The 16,126-nt window shown below is 34.8% G+C and overlaps 1 pseudogene; it reads left to right on the top strand.

The window, feature by feature from the left end:
- The first annotated feature begins 12,454 nt into the window (after positions 1-12,454).
- Positions 12,455-13,354, top strand: LOC143580005 (G-type lectin S-receptor-like serine/threonine-protein kinase At4g27290 pseudogene; annotated as a pseudogene).
- Positions 13,355-16,126: the final 2,772 nt, after the last annotated feature.

Here is a 16,126-nt window from a genome sequence, read left to right as displayed (position 1 = left end):
GGGTTTTGGTTGAAAAGTTTGAATAAGAAAGCAACCAGCTGCATATGATCCAGATAATTGTGAGACTTACATGTAAGCTTGCTAAAAACTAAAAAAAAACATAAAGGGGTTTTAGTCCACTTTGGCGGGCTGGGCTTGTTGGGCCCCCTTTTGGCCCAATTTTAGAGATATGTATATCTTTCTAAATTTCAAAGGGAATTTAACTAGTTCCAAGTTCATTCCTATAACAATATTGACATATTGTGAGGCTAAGCATAACGTTTGGTTAATGATTTGTGTACATCATCATAACCTTAATGCTTTTAATGATTTATGGATAATCACCTATGTGAAAGAGAAGTGGGGTCACTTAGAAATAAATTGTGTGGGGTGCAATTCCTAGAGCTTTCACATAACCATTCTAGTGTTCCAAAACCATAACGGACCCGATAATAAGGGGATGTGTGAAGTGTGTTGTTGTTTACACATGCCCGGCTTGAGAGAGTGTTGTATGAACTCTATTGTCGTCTACACAAATGGTGGTTTGTACTGTCGAGGTTTCATTGGATATTTTGTGTGTGCTTTGATTAATTTCCATTCATACGAGGATTGTTCAAAAATGTGGTGAATGGATATTTAGTAGAATTATTAAATGTGACTCTTTAAGTGAAGAATTTGTAACATTCGTTACTTTTCAAACTCGAAAATCCGACCAATTTTAATTTTTCGATCTTGTTTATAAAGATATATATATATATATATATATATATATATATCAAGTTTCGTTTAATGTATCTTATATTCGTCGATTTTTTTTGGATTCGTTAAATCATCCTGATTTATTGTTAACGCGTATTTTTATTCATTATTTATCGTTATAATTATATTCATGATAAGTTACGTTTATTGTTCATTCTTTTTATATTACTTTCGTTCATTAATTAAAACTTCGGGTTTTAACGTTTAACCAAATCGCAATCTAATCGGTAATAATTCGAAAACTATCCAATGTATTAATTTTATCTCATTTATAAACATAACAAAGTTCGAGGTTTAAATTATAAATAAAGTTTAATTTCAGTTTTGATAAAATTGAAACTTCAAGGGCCTAAACTGAAAATATCATTCAAAATAATAATATTATATTAATTATAACCTAACCCCGCCCCTCCCCCCTTCTTTTCGGTTTTCAGGCCGGCTGAGTTCCGGTGACGCGAGATAACTCTGGCAGCTTCCAAATCACCCCTATAACGCATAATCAATCCAATTAAATACCGTTTAACCCGTAAACCTTAACGTATATCATCAATCAACAATAAAGTCGTGCAATAAAAGGCTAAAATGTGGGTAACGACCCTCGTCTTCCTGCCACTTTATTGTAATCGTTTTATAGTAAATTATATAAAACTTCGATTATACCATCTATATTAAACAAATGCATGTTAAATTGGCATAACAATCATTTAAACACTTAACAACCAATTGACACTATAAATATGACCCAACCATAATCTAAACTCGTCTATCATCTCTTAATACATTAACAAACTCTCAAAATCCCTTATTAATCCACCAATGTTTGATTTCCGACCATCCGAAGTTCGCCGTCTTCCCGAAGCTATTATAGGTAAAGTTTACATGCATTTTGACTGTTTAATACCCATAAACAAAATCCCTAACTCAATTTGGGCATTCATGGAACCAATTAATCAAATTGAATCTAGGGTTTTAAGGTGGAAGAAGGTGATCTTGAACTTGAAGTTATTTAATTTTATGTTTTTGTGTTGTAACCAAATTATTAGCTTGGTCTAATGGTTAAGACTCATAGATATCATACAGCAGGCCCGGGTTTGAACCCGGGTCAATGCCATATTTTTTGGAATTTTACTTAAACTATTTTATTTATTAAAATAACCAAATAAATTATTTATAAATCATAACAAATCAAATAAAAGTATTTTTAAACTAAATAAAATTTTTATAAATTATAATTTATCGTGTTCAAATAAAACCCAACTTTTATATTTTGTTAAACCATCAAAATTAATATATATTTCCTTTACTTTAATTCTTTAACTTTACAACCCGTTAAAATCATTAAAACTAATTTATGTTTCCGTTACTTTAATAATTTTATAATTCGTTACACCGTTTAAAATAAGTTAATTCCAATACTTTACATTAACTCACTTAGATTCAATCTGTTAGCGTATAATTCGTTAGCTTTAATCCAATAATAGTTATATTTGTTCGAGATAAAATCCACATTTAAATCCGTACCTTGAAATTACCGTAACTTTCATATTAATGTTAAAGATATAATATTAAAATAATATAAATCGTTAAAACCCGTTAAAGCTTAAAAATATTATTAATAATATAAAAATGACATAAAATAATAAAAGCTACATTAAATAATGTTTAACTCCGTTAACAAAATATTTTAACCTTTTCAAACTCGATAGTTAGATTTTGCTTTTGTTTTAATTATAGTTCGAGAAGTTCAATCGTTTCGGATTTCTTTAACGCACTTTCGGTTGCTTCGGTTTCATTTTTATGCTGTTGGTTTTCATTGCAATGTTTCAAGGTGAGTTTCTCACACCCCCTTTTTAAACGTTTTCATATCTTTGGGGGTAGTATATGCATCCTATCAAACTACAAGTATTTACGATGTTGCTTACAAACTACAATCCACTACGTGGACTTGTGTGTTTACTTGCTTATTTGCTTACGTGTGTTGATTTCAAGTGGTTGCCTCAATAAGTATGATCATACGCCCTCCTTTGCACTCAGGTCCATTGTATCAAGTGGAAAAGGGACCTCATATCCGAGTACGTTGGTTGTGTCCCAACTGGAAAGGACCTTCGTTTGTTCTTTACACTCAGGTCTATTGTATCGAGTTTAAAGAACCCTTATTTACGCATTTCACAAGTTTCATGGAATTGTACGATTTTTATGTATTATAGCAAACAATGTGAACTCACCAACTATTCCTATAGTTGTCATTATTTTATGCATATGCTACAGGTACAAGCATTAGAGGATGATCCTTGAAGAAGACACTAGACTTAGGATATTTAATCAAATGGACAAACTGTCTAGTCATATTTATATTTTCTTGTATTCTTTGTTTATAACTTGTGTATATGATGTTTAAATGAATTAATGATAATATTGTCACCTAATAGCGTCACATGTGTTTTGAACAATCTGTACGTCACACTCAGGCGTTTCCGCTTTAGCCAGGGTGTTACAGATTTGAACACTAAACTCATGAGTGAGGTTTTCATGCCTTTTAATTAAAGGGCTTATGTCACTTTATTAGAGGGTTAATGTCAAATATTAAGTCTCTAATCAAAAAGAGACTCTTCATCCATCCATGGCTCTATGTAAGATTTATTTCGTGCCTCATTCAAAATAGGAAGAAAAGAAATATTGGAGACAGGGGTGAACACCTGAATACCTACATGTTGAAGACCATGTAGAGAGGAGTACTCTCTGCTTGATTCTATCTTCGTAATCTCATTTTTCCACAAATTCAAACACTACAAGTTTATCCAATGTAACCTCAGGTACTCGGACTTCCCTGGCAGTACATATTGATTTGACTGTTGTACCCTGAGAGACAGACGCGTTGTCTAAATAGAGGAGCAAAATCTATTTTAAAGGGCTTATGTTGAACATGAATCCTCAGTCACAGCCGTTTAACACTTTGTTTGCTTAATGTTGTAATCAAGGAGCTTAGTCAAAGATCAAATGTGATGAAGAGAAAAAACGAGGATACTACTCGAAGACCCTTTATAGATACCGGTTCAATCAGTTGTGGAACATAAACTTGTGTATTGTATATTCATTTCTTCGGTTTCATAAACGGTATTGTACTAGTATATTTTTCATTGCTAATGAGAGTGTTGTTAGTATTTATATTATTATATTGGTTTTATAAAAAAGTGAACCTATGTCTTACATATTATGTAGGGACGAAACTGAAGGAAAGGGCCGCTTCGAATTGAAATTTAAAAAACAAATTAAGATTTTTTTAAAATCTTTTTGTTTGTTCTCGTATTTTTATATTAGAAATTTGTGAATTTGCGTAAAGTTTAGGATTTACGAGCAATTTTTTTTCTTGGAATCTAAAAGCTATTATCTTTTTATTTATTTATTTATTTATTTTTTTAACAATTTCATGACCTGAATTTTAGTTGAATATTTTAGGTAGCAAAAAAGGCCTGTCGCAGAGCATCCTGGTTTGCAGATATGATTTCATTATATTTGAGGAGTCATTGTCTATTCAAACACCGTTTTTGTTATTGATACACCTTTTTTACATACATTTTTTTATTATACACACCCTCTCTAAAAACCCTTGTGGGTGTATGAATAGTAGCTCTTCGGGATGTGATATTCGTACACCCTTTGGTTATCCACACACCTTACATACGATCGTATAAAGGCTATACGATCGTATAGAACCCCATGTTAAAGGGTGTTTGGATAGGTCAAAGGTGTGTGGATAACCATAGTCTTGCGGATATGGTGTCTCACTGTCTGCAACATAGGTACAAGTTATTGATGCTTAACGTAAGTAATACGAAGATCATCATGGTCTTCGTCTATTAAGATTTAAGGCATCAAGAAATTTCAAACACAAAGGGACAGTTTTCTTTCTTTTCAAAGGGACAATTTTCTAATTTCTGCCGTATTAGACCAACCTCATACACGCAAAAAAAAGTCAAGTCCATGTTGTCGACCATAAGAGGGGTGGGGGTGGTTTAAAAACCATAACTTGCAACCACCAATCACGGTGTGCCACCTCACCCCACCACTTTCCATCACTAGAGATGGAATTTTGGTGGGAGTGGTGGTGTGATGGAATTTTTTTTTATTTTTTTATTTTTTTTACAATAAATACTAAAACAAGGTTAAATTAAATAAAAAATAAAACAAGATTAAATAAATATTACAAAGATAAATAAATTAAAAAAACCGACAAAAAAAAAACCTACGGCGCTTCCCAACCCCACTTCTCGCATAGCTCGCGTTTGCGTTGAAGTATGATCGATCTAAAGGGTTCGTTAAGATGTTCGTGCGGTTGTATAATGAATGTTAAATATGTGTTTTTTTTTGTTTTCATTCAAATGGTTGATATACGCCTCGTCACGTTTTAATTTTGAAGCAAGAGCTAGTTGCTTTTGCTCCTTCGTCTCAACCATTTCCGCCAACTTAGCCGACTTGTATTCGTTGAAGTCCTCGGCCACCGTTTCCTTTCCTAATCTTGACGATTCCCCACTTTCTTGCGATGCGGCCGTGTGGGTGTGTCTTCGTCTGGATCGTCTCCGGGTTGATCGTTCAAGTTCATGTTCGGCGTGTTGCTTGACAAGCCGTCGGTAGACGTTGTGTAGTTCCCGGAATCGGAAGTTTTTGATCTTTTTGAAGAAGATCCTTTTTTCCTTGGAGCCGTCGGTCCGTCCATGTCGACCACGGGAACCGGTTCCCACTTCGGGTGGTGTCTCGCAATCTCCCACGCATCCAAGTGGGGAAAAGATTTATATTGGAAAATCTTGATATAATTGCTCAAGGCGTTCTTTATGATAGTCGCCTCGCTCGCTCTGCTTTGTGGAGCTCGGCTCTACAAAACATTTCGAAAAAATATATATATATATATATATATATATATCAAAATTGTAAAAACAAAGTAATAAATTATAAAAAAATTTTAACTAATAAATTTAAAAAAATAATTACCAATTGGATGTAACAAGCATTAAATTTGGACATTTTTCTATTCAAATCTCCCCACTTGGAAGTCATTTTATCCATGTTTCGATCGGTTGCACCGGGAAGTTTTTCGAAATGTGCAATAACACGTCTCCATAACAACTCTCGTTTTTGTTGGTTTCCGTGTTTTTTTTTGTTTCGGAGGCGTGTAAATAAGCTTTGGTCAAGGCGACCTCCTCCGCGGACGACCAAGGTCTACGGACGATGGCATCCTCCTCTGCGGGCTCCTCCGCGGGTTCATCTTCATCCACATCGTCGTCTTCATCACGAAAAGCACGTGCAAATTGATGTATAACATTGTTATCCTCTAAAGGATCGACGGACGTTTGTGACGGTTGAGATTGAAATGTTTCAAAAGGATTATTTTGAAATATTTGGCTAGACAAAGGTGGAATAAACGGTTGGTTTTGATACGATGTCGATGAAAACGGTGAATTAAATGTTTGAGATTGAAATGGTTGGTTTTGGAACGGTTGTGGTTGAAACGGTTGTGGTTGAAAAGGTTGTTGTTGGAATGGTTGGGTTGTGTCGGGTTCATCTTGTAATCGGAATTTCGCCGGCTCGCCAAGATTTTGTCGAACCTTTGGTCAGGATTGGGTTTTCTTTGAACCCGAGCCACGTTTCTTTGAACCCTCCATTTGTGTGATGTTAGAATGTTGTTTGTAGTAGAGGATTTGAGTTAGATTTAAGTTGGATTTGAGTTGGATTTGATTATATTTATATAGGTTAATTAAGTTTTTTTTTTTTATTTATCTCCTCTCAACGGTCACATTAACGGTTGGAATTGGGAATTGAGTGCGTGATGGCCATCACGGCCGGCCCCCCATCACGCGTGACGGGAGGACTGGCGGCGGTGTTTCCGTGACCATCACGCGTGATGGCCATGCTATAACGGACCATCCCCATTTCCCTAATACTAACAGCATCTTCAACACGCTAATAAATAGGTTGGTATTGATTATGTTCGTTACGACATCAACACTAAATCAGAAAAAAAATATCGGCACGCACACAAGTTATAATCAAAGTGACATGAATAATGTCGCTATCTGTTAGGTTTGTACCTATACGGGCATTAATCCAAAAAATAAATAATTAAACGCCCAAAATAGTATTGACACCCGTATATCTTATGATATGAAAACCAAGGTCCAAGGACAAATTTACGAATCAAAAACCTATACAGTCAGTGGTGGGCCTACCTTAGTGATAGGGGGATCGGCCGACCCTGTGAGAAAATTTTTTTTAGTGGAACGCATTTGTTAAAATTCCGATTGACCCCTATGAAATTTTGACACCGACCCCTGTGGATTTGAGAACAACCACCAACAGAGAGAATTTGAGATGAAAAGAAAAACGTAAACCAACCATATTTTCCGGGCAGCCGGCGCAAAGAAGTATTTTCATATTGCAGTTAAAGAAGAAAAGAAAGAAGGTGACCTAATTTAACATTTTAAGGATAATAGGCCTTTATTAACTCTTTTCACAACCCATTATTTTACCAAAATTTAATAGTACCTGTGAAAATAAAGATAATGTCAACAAAACATTTATTTCACCCAACTTTTTTATCATATTCAACCCTGTGTCTCCGTTCATCCACCTCTAACATCTCATCTCTACTATCTTCAATTTTCTCCTTATTGTTAATAGAATGGACTAACAAATAGCCTGTTGAATTGCAATCCTATAAAAGTCTTCCATAAACCATGTTCGAAACCTCTTATCGCATAATACTCCGAAAGCTGCTCTCTATTTGCCCAACCAACCTGAAAGCGATTTGCTACATCGTTCTATGGAAAAATAATTCTAAATACTTGAAGTTGGTTCTAAGCGTAACAGCTTGACCAACAACAGTGATTTGGGTGTGATCTCCTCATCGTTTGCACTAATGAGGTTATGGTACAAGTACATGGTATTTAGGGATGGACACGCACACACACTCATTGAGCTTTAAGAACTCAATACAACAATTTTTTTATTTTGTTTCAAGTGTATTTTATGTATATTAAATTTACTAGATTTTTTGTTTACACGATCCACAAGTGTAACAGATCTAATGAACTGTTCCATTACACTGTTGCGTTGTATTGTAACAGTTACGTATATTTCATTTTTCAATTCGTATAAAAAAGAAATAACAAAAACTTTTTCTAGTAAATACAACAGGCATATAATACATATAAAAAAATTGTTATAAAGGGTTCTAATTTTTAAAATTCAAAGAAGTTCTCAATTTAACTCAATCCTCTAATGATAATGTGTGAAAGATATGAAAAATTACACTTAGAGACTAAATTTAAAGATACCACTATAGGCATACAGGGAAAGAAGCAAATGCTTACCACATTAATAAAACAACTCAGGTAATTAGCGAGTTTCGGAATTTAAGATTAAGTCTTGCCGCTTTGGCAAGCTATCGTTTGAAATTTTGTGTTTTATAGTACTTTTAAATTGTTATGTTTCAAAATTATGGAAATCTGGATACTATTAATCCTACCATTTTGAGATTAGCCGATAATTTCATTTCAGCCAATGAGCTAGTTGTGAAGTGGTAAGACAGATACTTGATATTTCATGGGACTAATGTTCTATTCATACCTTTAACATTTAGTTTCAGTTGCCCTAGGGTAATGATGGGAGACTAGACAAGTATGTGGTGCTCACTAGTTGTATCATTGAATTGAACTGGTTTTTATCTCACCACATTGTCGTGTCTTCAGGCGAGTATTCACGGGCGTTAGTTGTATCCTTGATATTTCATGGGACTCATGTTCGATTCACGGATTTTATCACACCCACTATAAAAACTTAACACTTTATGATTTTTCCAAATTTCAAAACTGGTCGTTTAGGACTTTTAATCTGAAAAAGCATACGAGTCAATTTATGTAAAGCTTACCTCGGAATGGTGCTCCAAAAGACGAAATGATGCTTCAATTCGGAAGTTTAAACTTTCAATTAACAAATATCAAGCCTTTTGAAATAAATTTCATATCAATTGTTATATCCTTTTTCTGATTAAAAGCCTAAAACATTAGTTTGAAATTCGAAAAAAAAAAAATATAACGTGTTAGGTTTTTTTTTTATTATTTTTTATTTAACAAGGGCAGTGAAAACAAATAGTCTAAAAGGTAGGCTGGTGATTGTAACAACTCTGTTTTTCCACATGCAATTTCATATCTAATACCCGACCCGTTTTAGATTTGGGAAATTTTAACAATAAAAAATATCACGTTTATCGAGGAAATTTCTATACAATTTATATTTATTTATTATATTTATTTAATATATATATAACTTTAGAAAAATATACATTTATAGCCCGAAACTAATTTTAATCCTTTATTTGTTTCCACCACCAATCTTCAGGGACTGAAATGCAAATTTTACATATCCTCTTTATAATCCATTTAACCAAATCTGAAACCCGTTAACCCAAGATCCGTTTACCCAAATACGTGACTCCGTTTAGCTTACTTGAGCCACAATTGTCGTCCTAAACTTGGAATTGAATCATAATTTTGATTTCCTTTGCCATATCGGCCTAATTGACTTCGTTAATTAAGAAACAAGATCAAAGAATGATACAAATTGAGTTATAAACTAAACCGACATGACCTAAAATCGGTTATATATCTTAAGCTTGATTATAAATCGATTCCTCACATCTGTACCCCTACAATACCATCGACAACCAAAGCCCTAGGGTTAATTGGATTAACATCGTCTGGTGAGACCCCGTTCGTCGCCATCCTTTCCGGCACTGTTTACTCGCGATTGACCCGTGTTAAATCAACGATTTAGGTAATCAATTACATGGTTTTGTTCGTCTTGTTTCGCTTTACAATAGACCTAACGTTAATTTATGAAACGACAATCGGTTTGATCAATTGTTGATCTAGGGTTCTTGAATGTAAACTGGATTATTTTTTTATAAGTTACTGGTTCAGGGTATTAATCAAACCCCCTAGCCCAGTGGCTAGGGGTGTGTGTGTTAAGGTTCCTGGCTGAGATCACGGGTTCGAACCCCACTCAGCCAACTTTTTAGTATATTTTGTTATTAATTCATTTAGTTATTTTATTAATTATTTAAACTATAATACCAATGTTTAAATACACTATTTACTTAATATTTCTACAACACCAATCTTTAAACTAGTTGTTTTCTGAATCTTTGTTAAAAATCATATATAATTATATATATATATATATGAATGTGTATTACGTATAAAAATAATTTATTTTAATAAGGTTTAATCTAAGATTTTATATTTATTATCATTTGTTGATTACGGTATTAAAAATATAAATATTTATAAAAGATCATATTTTATATGAATATTATTAATTAATTGTTCTTTATTATTTACAATATGTATTTCAAAAGGAAAGCTATTTTAATGGTGAAAATATATATAAATACATTAAATGTATTTTTGTATAAAATAATTATTTAAAATAAACCTTTCTATATAATCTATAGAAAATTGTGAATATTTAGTTATTTAAAGTATTTTGTTTATAATTATAAAGTTATTAACGGTATGCTATTTCTTATAAAATTTATAAATAAAATTGATAATAAGTCTAAGTAATACTTAATTTTCGCAAGAATACACTCGATCATCAATCCTCGAGTCTTTATCTAGTTTTAGATTCGTTGTTGGATTCATATTTATTCCCGTAATTATTTTAATTAGGATCCTTGTCGGTAATTCTCGAAGAGCGTGATTTTCACTTTCTTGTCGTAATCATTCCTGTTTGGCTTATTCGATAAGGTGAGTTTTATCATTCTCCTATTTACTCAGTTTTCTAAAATGTTTTGGGGACCTATGCGTATATCATACTATATATATACATATCTATACATATATATCAAAAATAGCAAACGTGAAATTGTGTGTGATTAATCAAATCTACTTGTTATGTGCTTATTTGTCTTTGTATGCAATCGTTTGACATATCCCCTTGGAGAGGGTTCTCATTATTGACCACCGGCCGATTCGCTTGACAACGGTCTTATTCTTATTTGCTCATGGTTGATTTACCGGCGCCCGATTCGCTTGACAATGGTTTAATCGACAACTTATTTGCTTATGGTTTGATTTCATTACCACATTTATTACGTTTTGCTTATTTATTATATTAACATTATTTTTGGTGTCATAGATTGGTGATAGAGTCACTCAACATGTGTTGTTGACAAAACTCCATTTTCTACGTATATGCAGGTTGCTTGAGTTGAAGGATGGACACTTAGAAAGACCTTAGGGTTATATTGAAGAGAAACTTAAATTTAAATGATTGTATTTATTTATTTGAAATGTGTTGTTGTATTTGATTATTGTGTGTATTATTTAAACAAAATAATTAATTAGATATTGTCATTTATATTTATGATGGTATCTTCGAGCTGTGAGCAATCGGATCACGCCCCGGCATTTTCGCCTTAAGGTTGGGGTGTGACAGTGACAACAATTTTTTAAGGTATATTATTATCGGCCAACTTAAACAAGTTTAGATAAATAAAATCCAATTTTGCTAAAATTTGAATATCAATTTTTTTAGAACGGCTTCTATTTTTTTTATCTACCACATGACTTCAGTTCTCACTATTTCGACACCTTCGAAGTTAGAACATTAACAACAGCTCCTCTGTAATACGTGAATGTTTACTGTATTTTTTAGAGTGTGTTGTAAGTGGAGGATAGAGAAAATATTATTATTTATGAGTAATTTTAAGAAATACTATTTATATTACATAAGTTTTAATATTTGTTGAGAGTGGTTGTAGGTGGATGAGAGATTACGTGATGAAAGAAAAATATGTTATTTAATTAAAAATAAATTATATTTTTAGTGTTAGATTAGAGACAGAGAAGCTAATGAAAATGCTATTATATCCATATAAACGTGGTTGATGAGAAATTGAATTGGATGTCTTTTGTTTGGAAGCGCTTAAATTGTGTTGAAATGAGAACGAAGGAGAACACGTATTTATTGTCCAAAAATTTCTATGGTGACGATACCGATACTTCACTGGCCCACTCTTCAAAAGCCACAAATACAGAATTTTAATTTCGGAACGGACCATTGGCCTTCTGGCTCAATGGCATGAAAGTGATGGCTAAGGCTTGTGATTCTAGAGGTCTTATGTTCGAAACCTGACTTAAGGGGGTTCTCTCACAGTGGTTTGAGTTTCCTCCTTGATGGTGTTCTTGAGTGGGTCAGCCTAGAGCGTCAAAATCGGTATGGACGGTTGACATCTCGTCTCAGGAAGACTCCCTCAGGTATTGGCGGGGGATCCAAACGCTATTAAAAAAAAAAAAAATCGGAATGAGAGTTTTGTTTTTAAATACTTGATGCGTTAGTCAAGGAAAGAGTGACCAACACCAAGATGATCTTTGGCTTCCTTGTCGTGCTTTACGCATCAATAACTTGTGCCTTTGCTGCAGACACCATATCTACAAACCAAATAGCTCGATACAACGAAACCATCATTTCGCCACAACAAACCTTCGAACTTGGTTTCTTTAACCCCGGCAACTCCACAAACCATTATGTCGGAATTTGGTACAAGAAAATATCAACAGGAACCGTTGTATGGGTAGCGAACAGGAACACACCACTCACCGATACCTCTGTAGAGCTGACTCTCACCCTACACGGAGTTCTAATTATCCGGAATGCTACCATGGGCAATGTCCTATGGTCGTCAGCTAACGCGTCAAAGACGTTAGTGAGGAATCCGATTGGTCAGCTTCTAGATACAGGCAACTTTATAATATACAACGAAGGTGAAGACATCAATCAAGAAAATCACATATGGCAAAGTTTCGACTTTATGACCGACACTTTACTTCCCGGGATGAAGGAGGGTTGGGATTTGGTTAAGGGGATTGAAAGACGATTCACATCATGGAAATCTGAAGCTGATCCTTCTTCAAGTGAGTTTTCTGCGGGGATAGATATCAGCGGTTACCCTCAGGCGATCCTAATGGATGGCCCGAAAATAAAGTTTCGAGCTGGTCCCTGGAATGGACTCAGATTTAGTGGAGCTCCAAATCTGAGACTGAACCCGATTTACAACTTCACATTTGTTCTTAATCAGAAAGAAATTTACTTCCAGTATAATCTTTTAAATAGTTCCGTTTTTATGAGGCTGGTGTATCTACCAACTGGTCGTAAAGAGCTTTTGTATTGGATTGATAGCAAACAAGAATGGGATCCTTATTTAGTTCCAGAAATCGACAGTTGTGATAGATATGCAGTGTGCGGGGCATTCGGGAGTTGCAGCATTAACAAGTCTCCTGTTTGTGAATGTTTGAAGGGGTTTGAGCCCACATCTCCTGATCAGTGGAGGGTTGCAGATTGGTCTCAAGGGTGCCGCCATACCATCCCATTAAATTGTGACCCTGGGGAAGGGTTCAACAAATATTATAATTTGAAGTTACCCGACACTCGGGGGTCATGGTATAACCAGACCATGACGAATGTGAGAAGATGTGTAAAAGCAATTGTTCATGTACTGCTTACTCGAACTCGGATATCTCAGGCAGTGGGAGTGGTTGCTTGCTATGGTTCGGTGATCTAACAGATATCAGAACGTTTGCTGAAAACGAGGAGATTCTTTACATACGACTGTCTCATTCAGAGTTAGGTAAATGAAAACAACAGTTATATTCATTAAAATTAGTAATTATCTGTCCGAATATCAAATGAGCATTTGGTATTGACACAGATTCGATGGAAAATAGGAAAAGCTCAGGTGCAGGGAGAAGAGTACGAGTTATTGTCCCCGTAACATTGGTGGTTTTGCTCATAATAGTTTCAACATGCTTATTTTATTGTTACAACAAGCAGCAGCAGCAACAAGGTATGAATGAGTCGTTCAAGTTATGTTTTATCAAAACAAATAAGTATTTCTACACCAAAAGGTTAATAAAAGTCAAAATGTAATTTGAATCGCATAAACCAATTAAATCTCAAAAACGAATCGATAAACTCATCAAAATGTAGAACACATGAAATAAATACTGAATACCTGTTATAATATATTATAGAGGAAATATAAATTGAAAAACCCCTATTACATATAACTCGTGTTTTAGTTGATGAACCTAACTCGCTTGCATCTTATGTATAACCATAACTCGGCTTATATATAGGCTAAACAAACTTGCCAGCCAATGCATAACCTGTTTTAATTAAAAGACAATTATAGGAAATATAATCAACTGTAATTAGTTTGTCAATATCGGCCTCTCAAGTTCATCTACTTGTGACTTGGAGTTTGAAATTATCATCAAAATCTACTACTGCGTAAACTTATTAGATTATTTTATTCATATTTGCTACAGGATTTATTATAAACAATTGTCATGTTAAGAATAAAGTGTTCCTAATCAACCAACAAAAAAGAAGTAATGTATATACGTAATAGTATTCCTAGTTCTTTTTAGAGCATGTTTGGGATTGAGTTTAAAAAATGATTATTAGCTTATTGTCTTTTTCAAAAAGCCATTTTGAAAAGCTAGGATTTGGGGCTTTTGAAAAACTGCTTTTTAACCTTTTAAAAAAGCTAAAATAGAAAAGATTTTTGTGATTGCCAAACACATTTTAATTTATTGGCTTTTTAAAAACACTAATAAACCAATAAACATTTTACAAAATCAATCTTAGTGAAGTTGTGGTTATATGGGTAACAAGGATACCCGGTAACAGGTTTCGACATGATATATCCTGAAAATATAGGTGATGAAGAAGATCTAGAGCTACCACTATTTGGGTTCTCTACATTACTTAACGCAACAAACAACTTTTCAATAAGCAACAAACTTGGAGAAGGTGGTTTTGGACCTGTTTACAAGGTATTCAATGACTCAATGACCTTTTATATGTAGTACATGCAGTGTCATGAGTTACTATAAGATGTTTTCTAGCACATGGTAAAAAAATATATAAGGAATGTAGGTCCCAACGCGAGTGGATCTAACAACGTGTCTTGGATCAACCAAACTTGGTGCTAACGGAAATCACACCAAGTCACCGTTTTGTCTCGGATCTTGAGTTGTTTATTTCGGATGGAGAAGTGAGAGAGAGAGAGAGAGAGAGAGAAAGAGAGAGAACAAGAGAGAAAGTAACTATGAGAATTGGCAAAAAGATTGTGTTTCTCATGGCATGCTTCCTATTTATAGGGAAGCATGCATGAGAAGCATGATATATTCAACTATGCCCAATGGGCTTTTTACAATGGACCTTGGCCCAAAACATATAAAATGACTAATAGGCCCAAATAAATAAGCAAACCAATACAAAAGACTAAATACACAAAACGGGACCTAACAATCTCCCTCTAGTCTTTAGTATTGGAATCCGTCGGTGTCATACTCCAAGCATTCTTCCTCGGAACGTGGAAGTTCAACAAGTCTTTTGATAAACTTGTTGAAGGCTTCAACTATCCGGTCGGTGTTCTGACGACCGATATCCTCGACGGTTCATAGCGGTGAGTTGTAGAGCTTCATAATGTCTTCCATGTGCAGCCGCATCAGCTCGTGCTCGTCAAATACGCGAATCTCGTGCATGTTCTTGCAGCGTATGACGGCTTCACCCGTAGTGTTGTCGAATTCCCAGCCAATGAAGTCTCGGAGGATGTTTAGGATATAGGGCTCACCATGATATATGATGTGACTGTCCTTTGGTGCCCTATATCTCCACATAATGTGTGGCTCTCCGGTGGCTGGGTCTATCTCCCGTGGGTTCTTGTACTTTCGACCCTTATTCAACTCGAAGTCCTTGTAGCCGACCTTCGATTGATGATGTAGATGAGTGGTGACCCAGCCTTCCAATGTATCATCATACTCACCTCGTCCCAGAGCTTTTTGAAGATAGTTGATGTCAAGTTCAGGCAACGACTTCAGCTCATGATGGTTGAGGTAGATAAGATCTCTGCTATACCTTCTGATCGCCCAACAGCTGTTCTCCTGATTGTATTTGGCATACACAATCAGTGTGTCATCATGATATGGGTAGTTGAGGCAGCGGGTACTTGTACGACTTGACACTATGTGAGTTCTTCTTTGTGAGTTCTTCTTTTCTTCTTCGGTGTGGCTTGTGCCAAGTCAATGGCTGGATCAATGATGGGGTCTTGGGCTGGTGCATCTGAAGTAGCTTGAGCTTGAGCTGGTGGCGTGTCAGGATTCGGCGAGTAGTTGATATCATCGTTGTCTACTACCTCCTCCGTACCTGCAATGAAGTGCTCCAAGCTCTTCCTAGCTTCAATGAAAGCATCCATCATCCGAGCAATATCACCTGCAGGAAACAACTCTTTATACATTTCGTTAATTCATGAGTCGTCCTGCCTGAC

The sequence above is a fragment of the Bidens hawaiensis genome, unplaced genomic scaffold (assembly GCF_021521415.1).
Source record: "Bidens hawaiensis isolate Kalapana, Puna unplaced genomic scaffold, B.hawaiensis_p1.1 tig00030197_1, whole genome shotgun sequence".
NCBI lineage: Eukaryota > Viridiplantae > Streptophyta > Magnoliopsida > Asterales > Asteraceae > Bidens > Bidens hawaiensis.
This window is presented reverse-complemented; position numbering and strand designations above follow the sequence as displayed.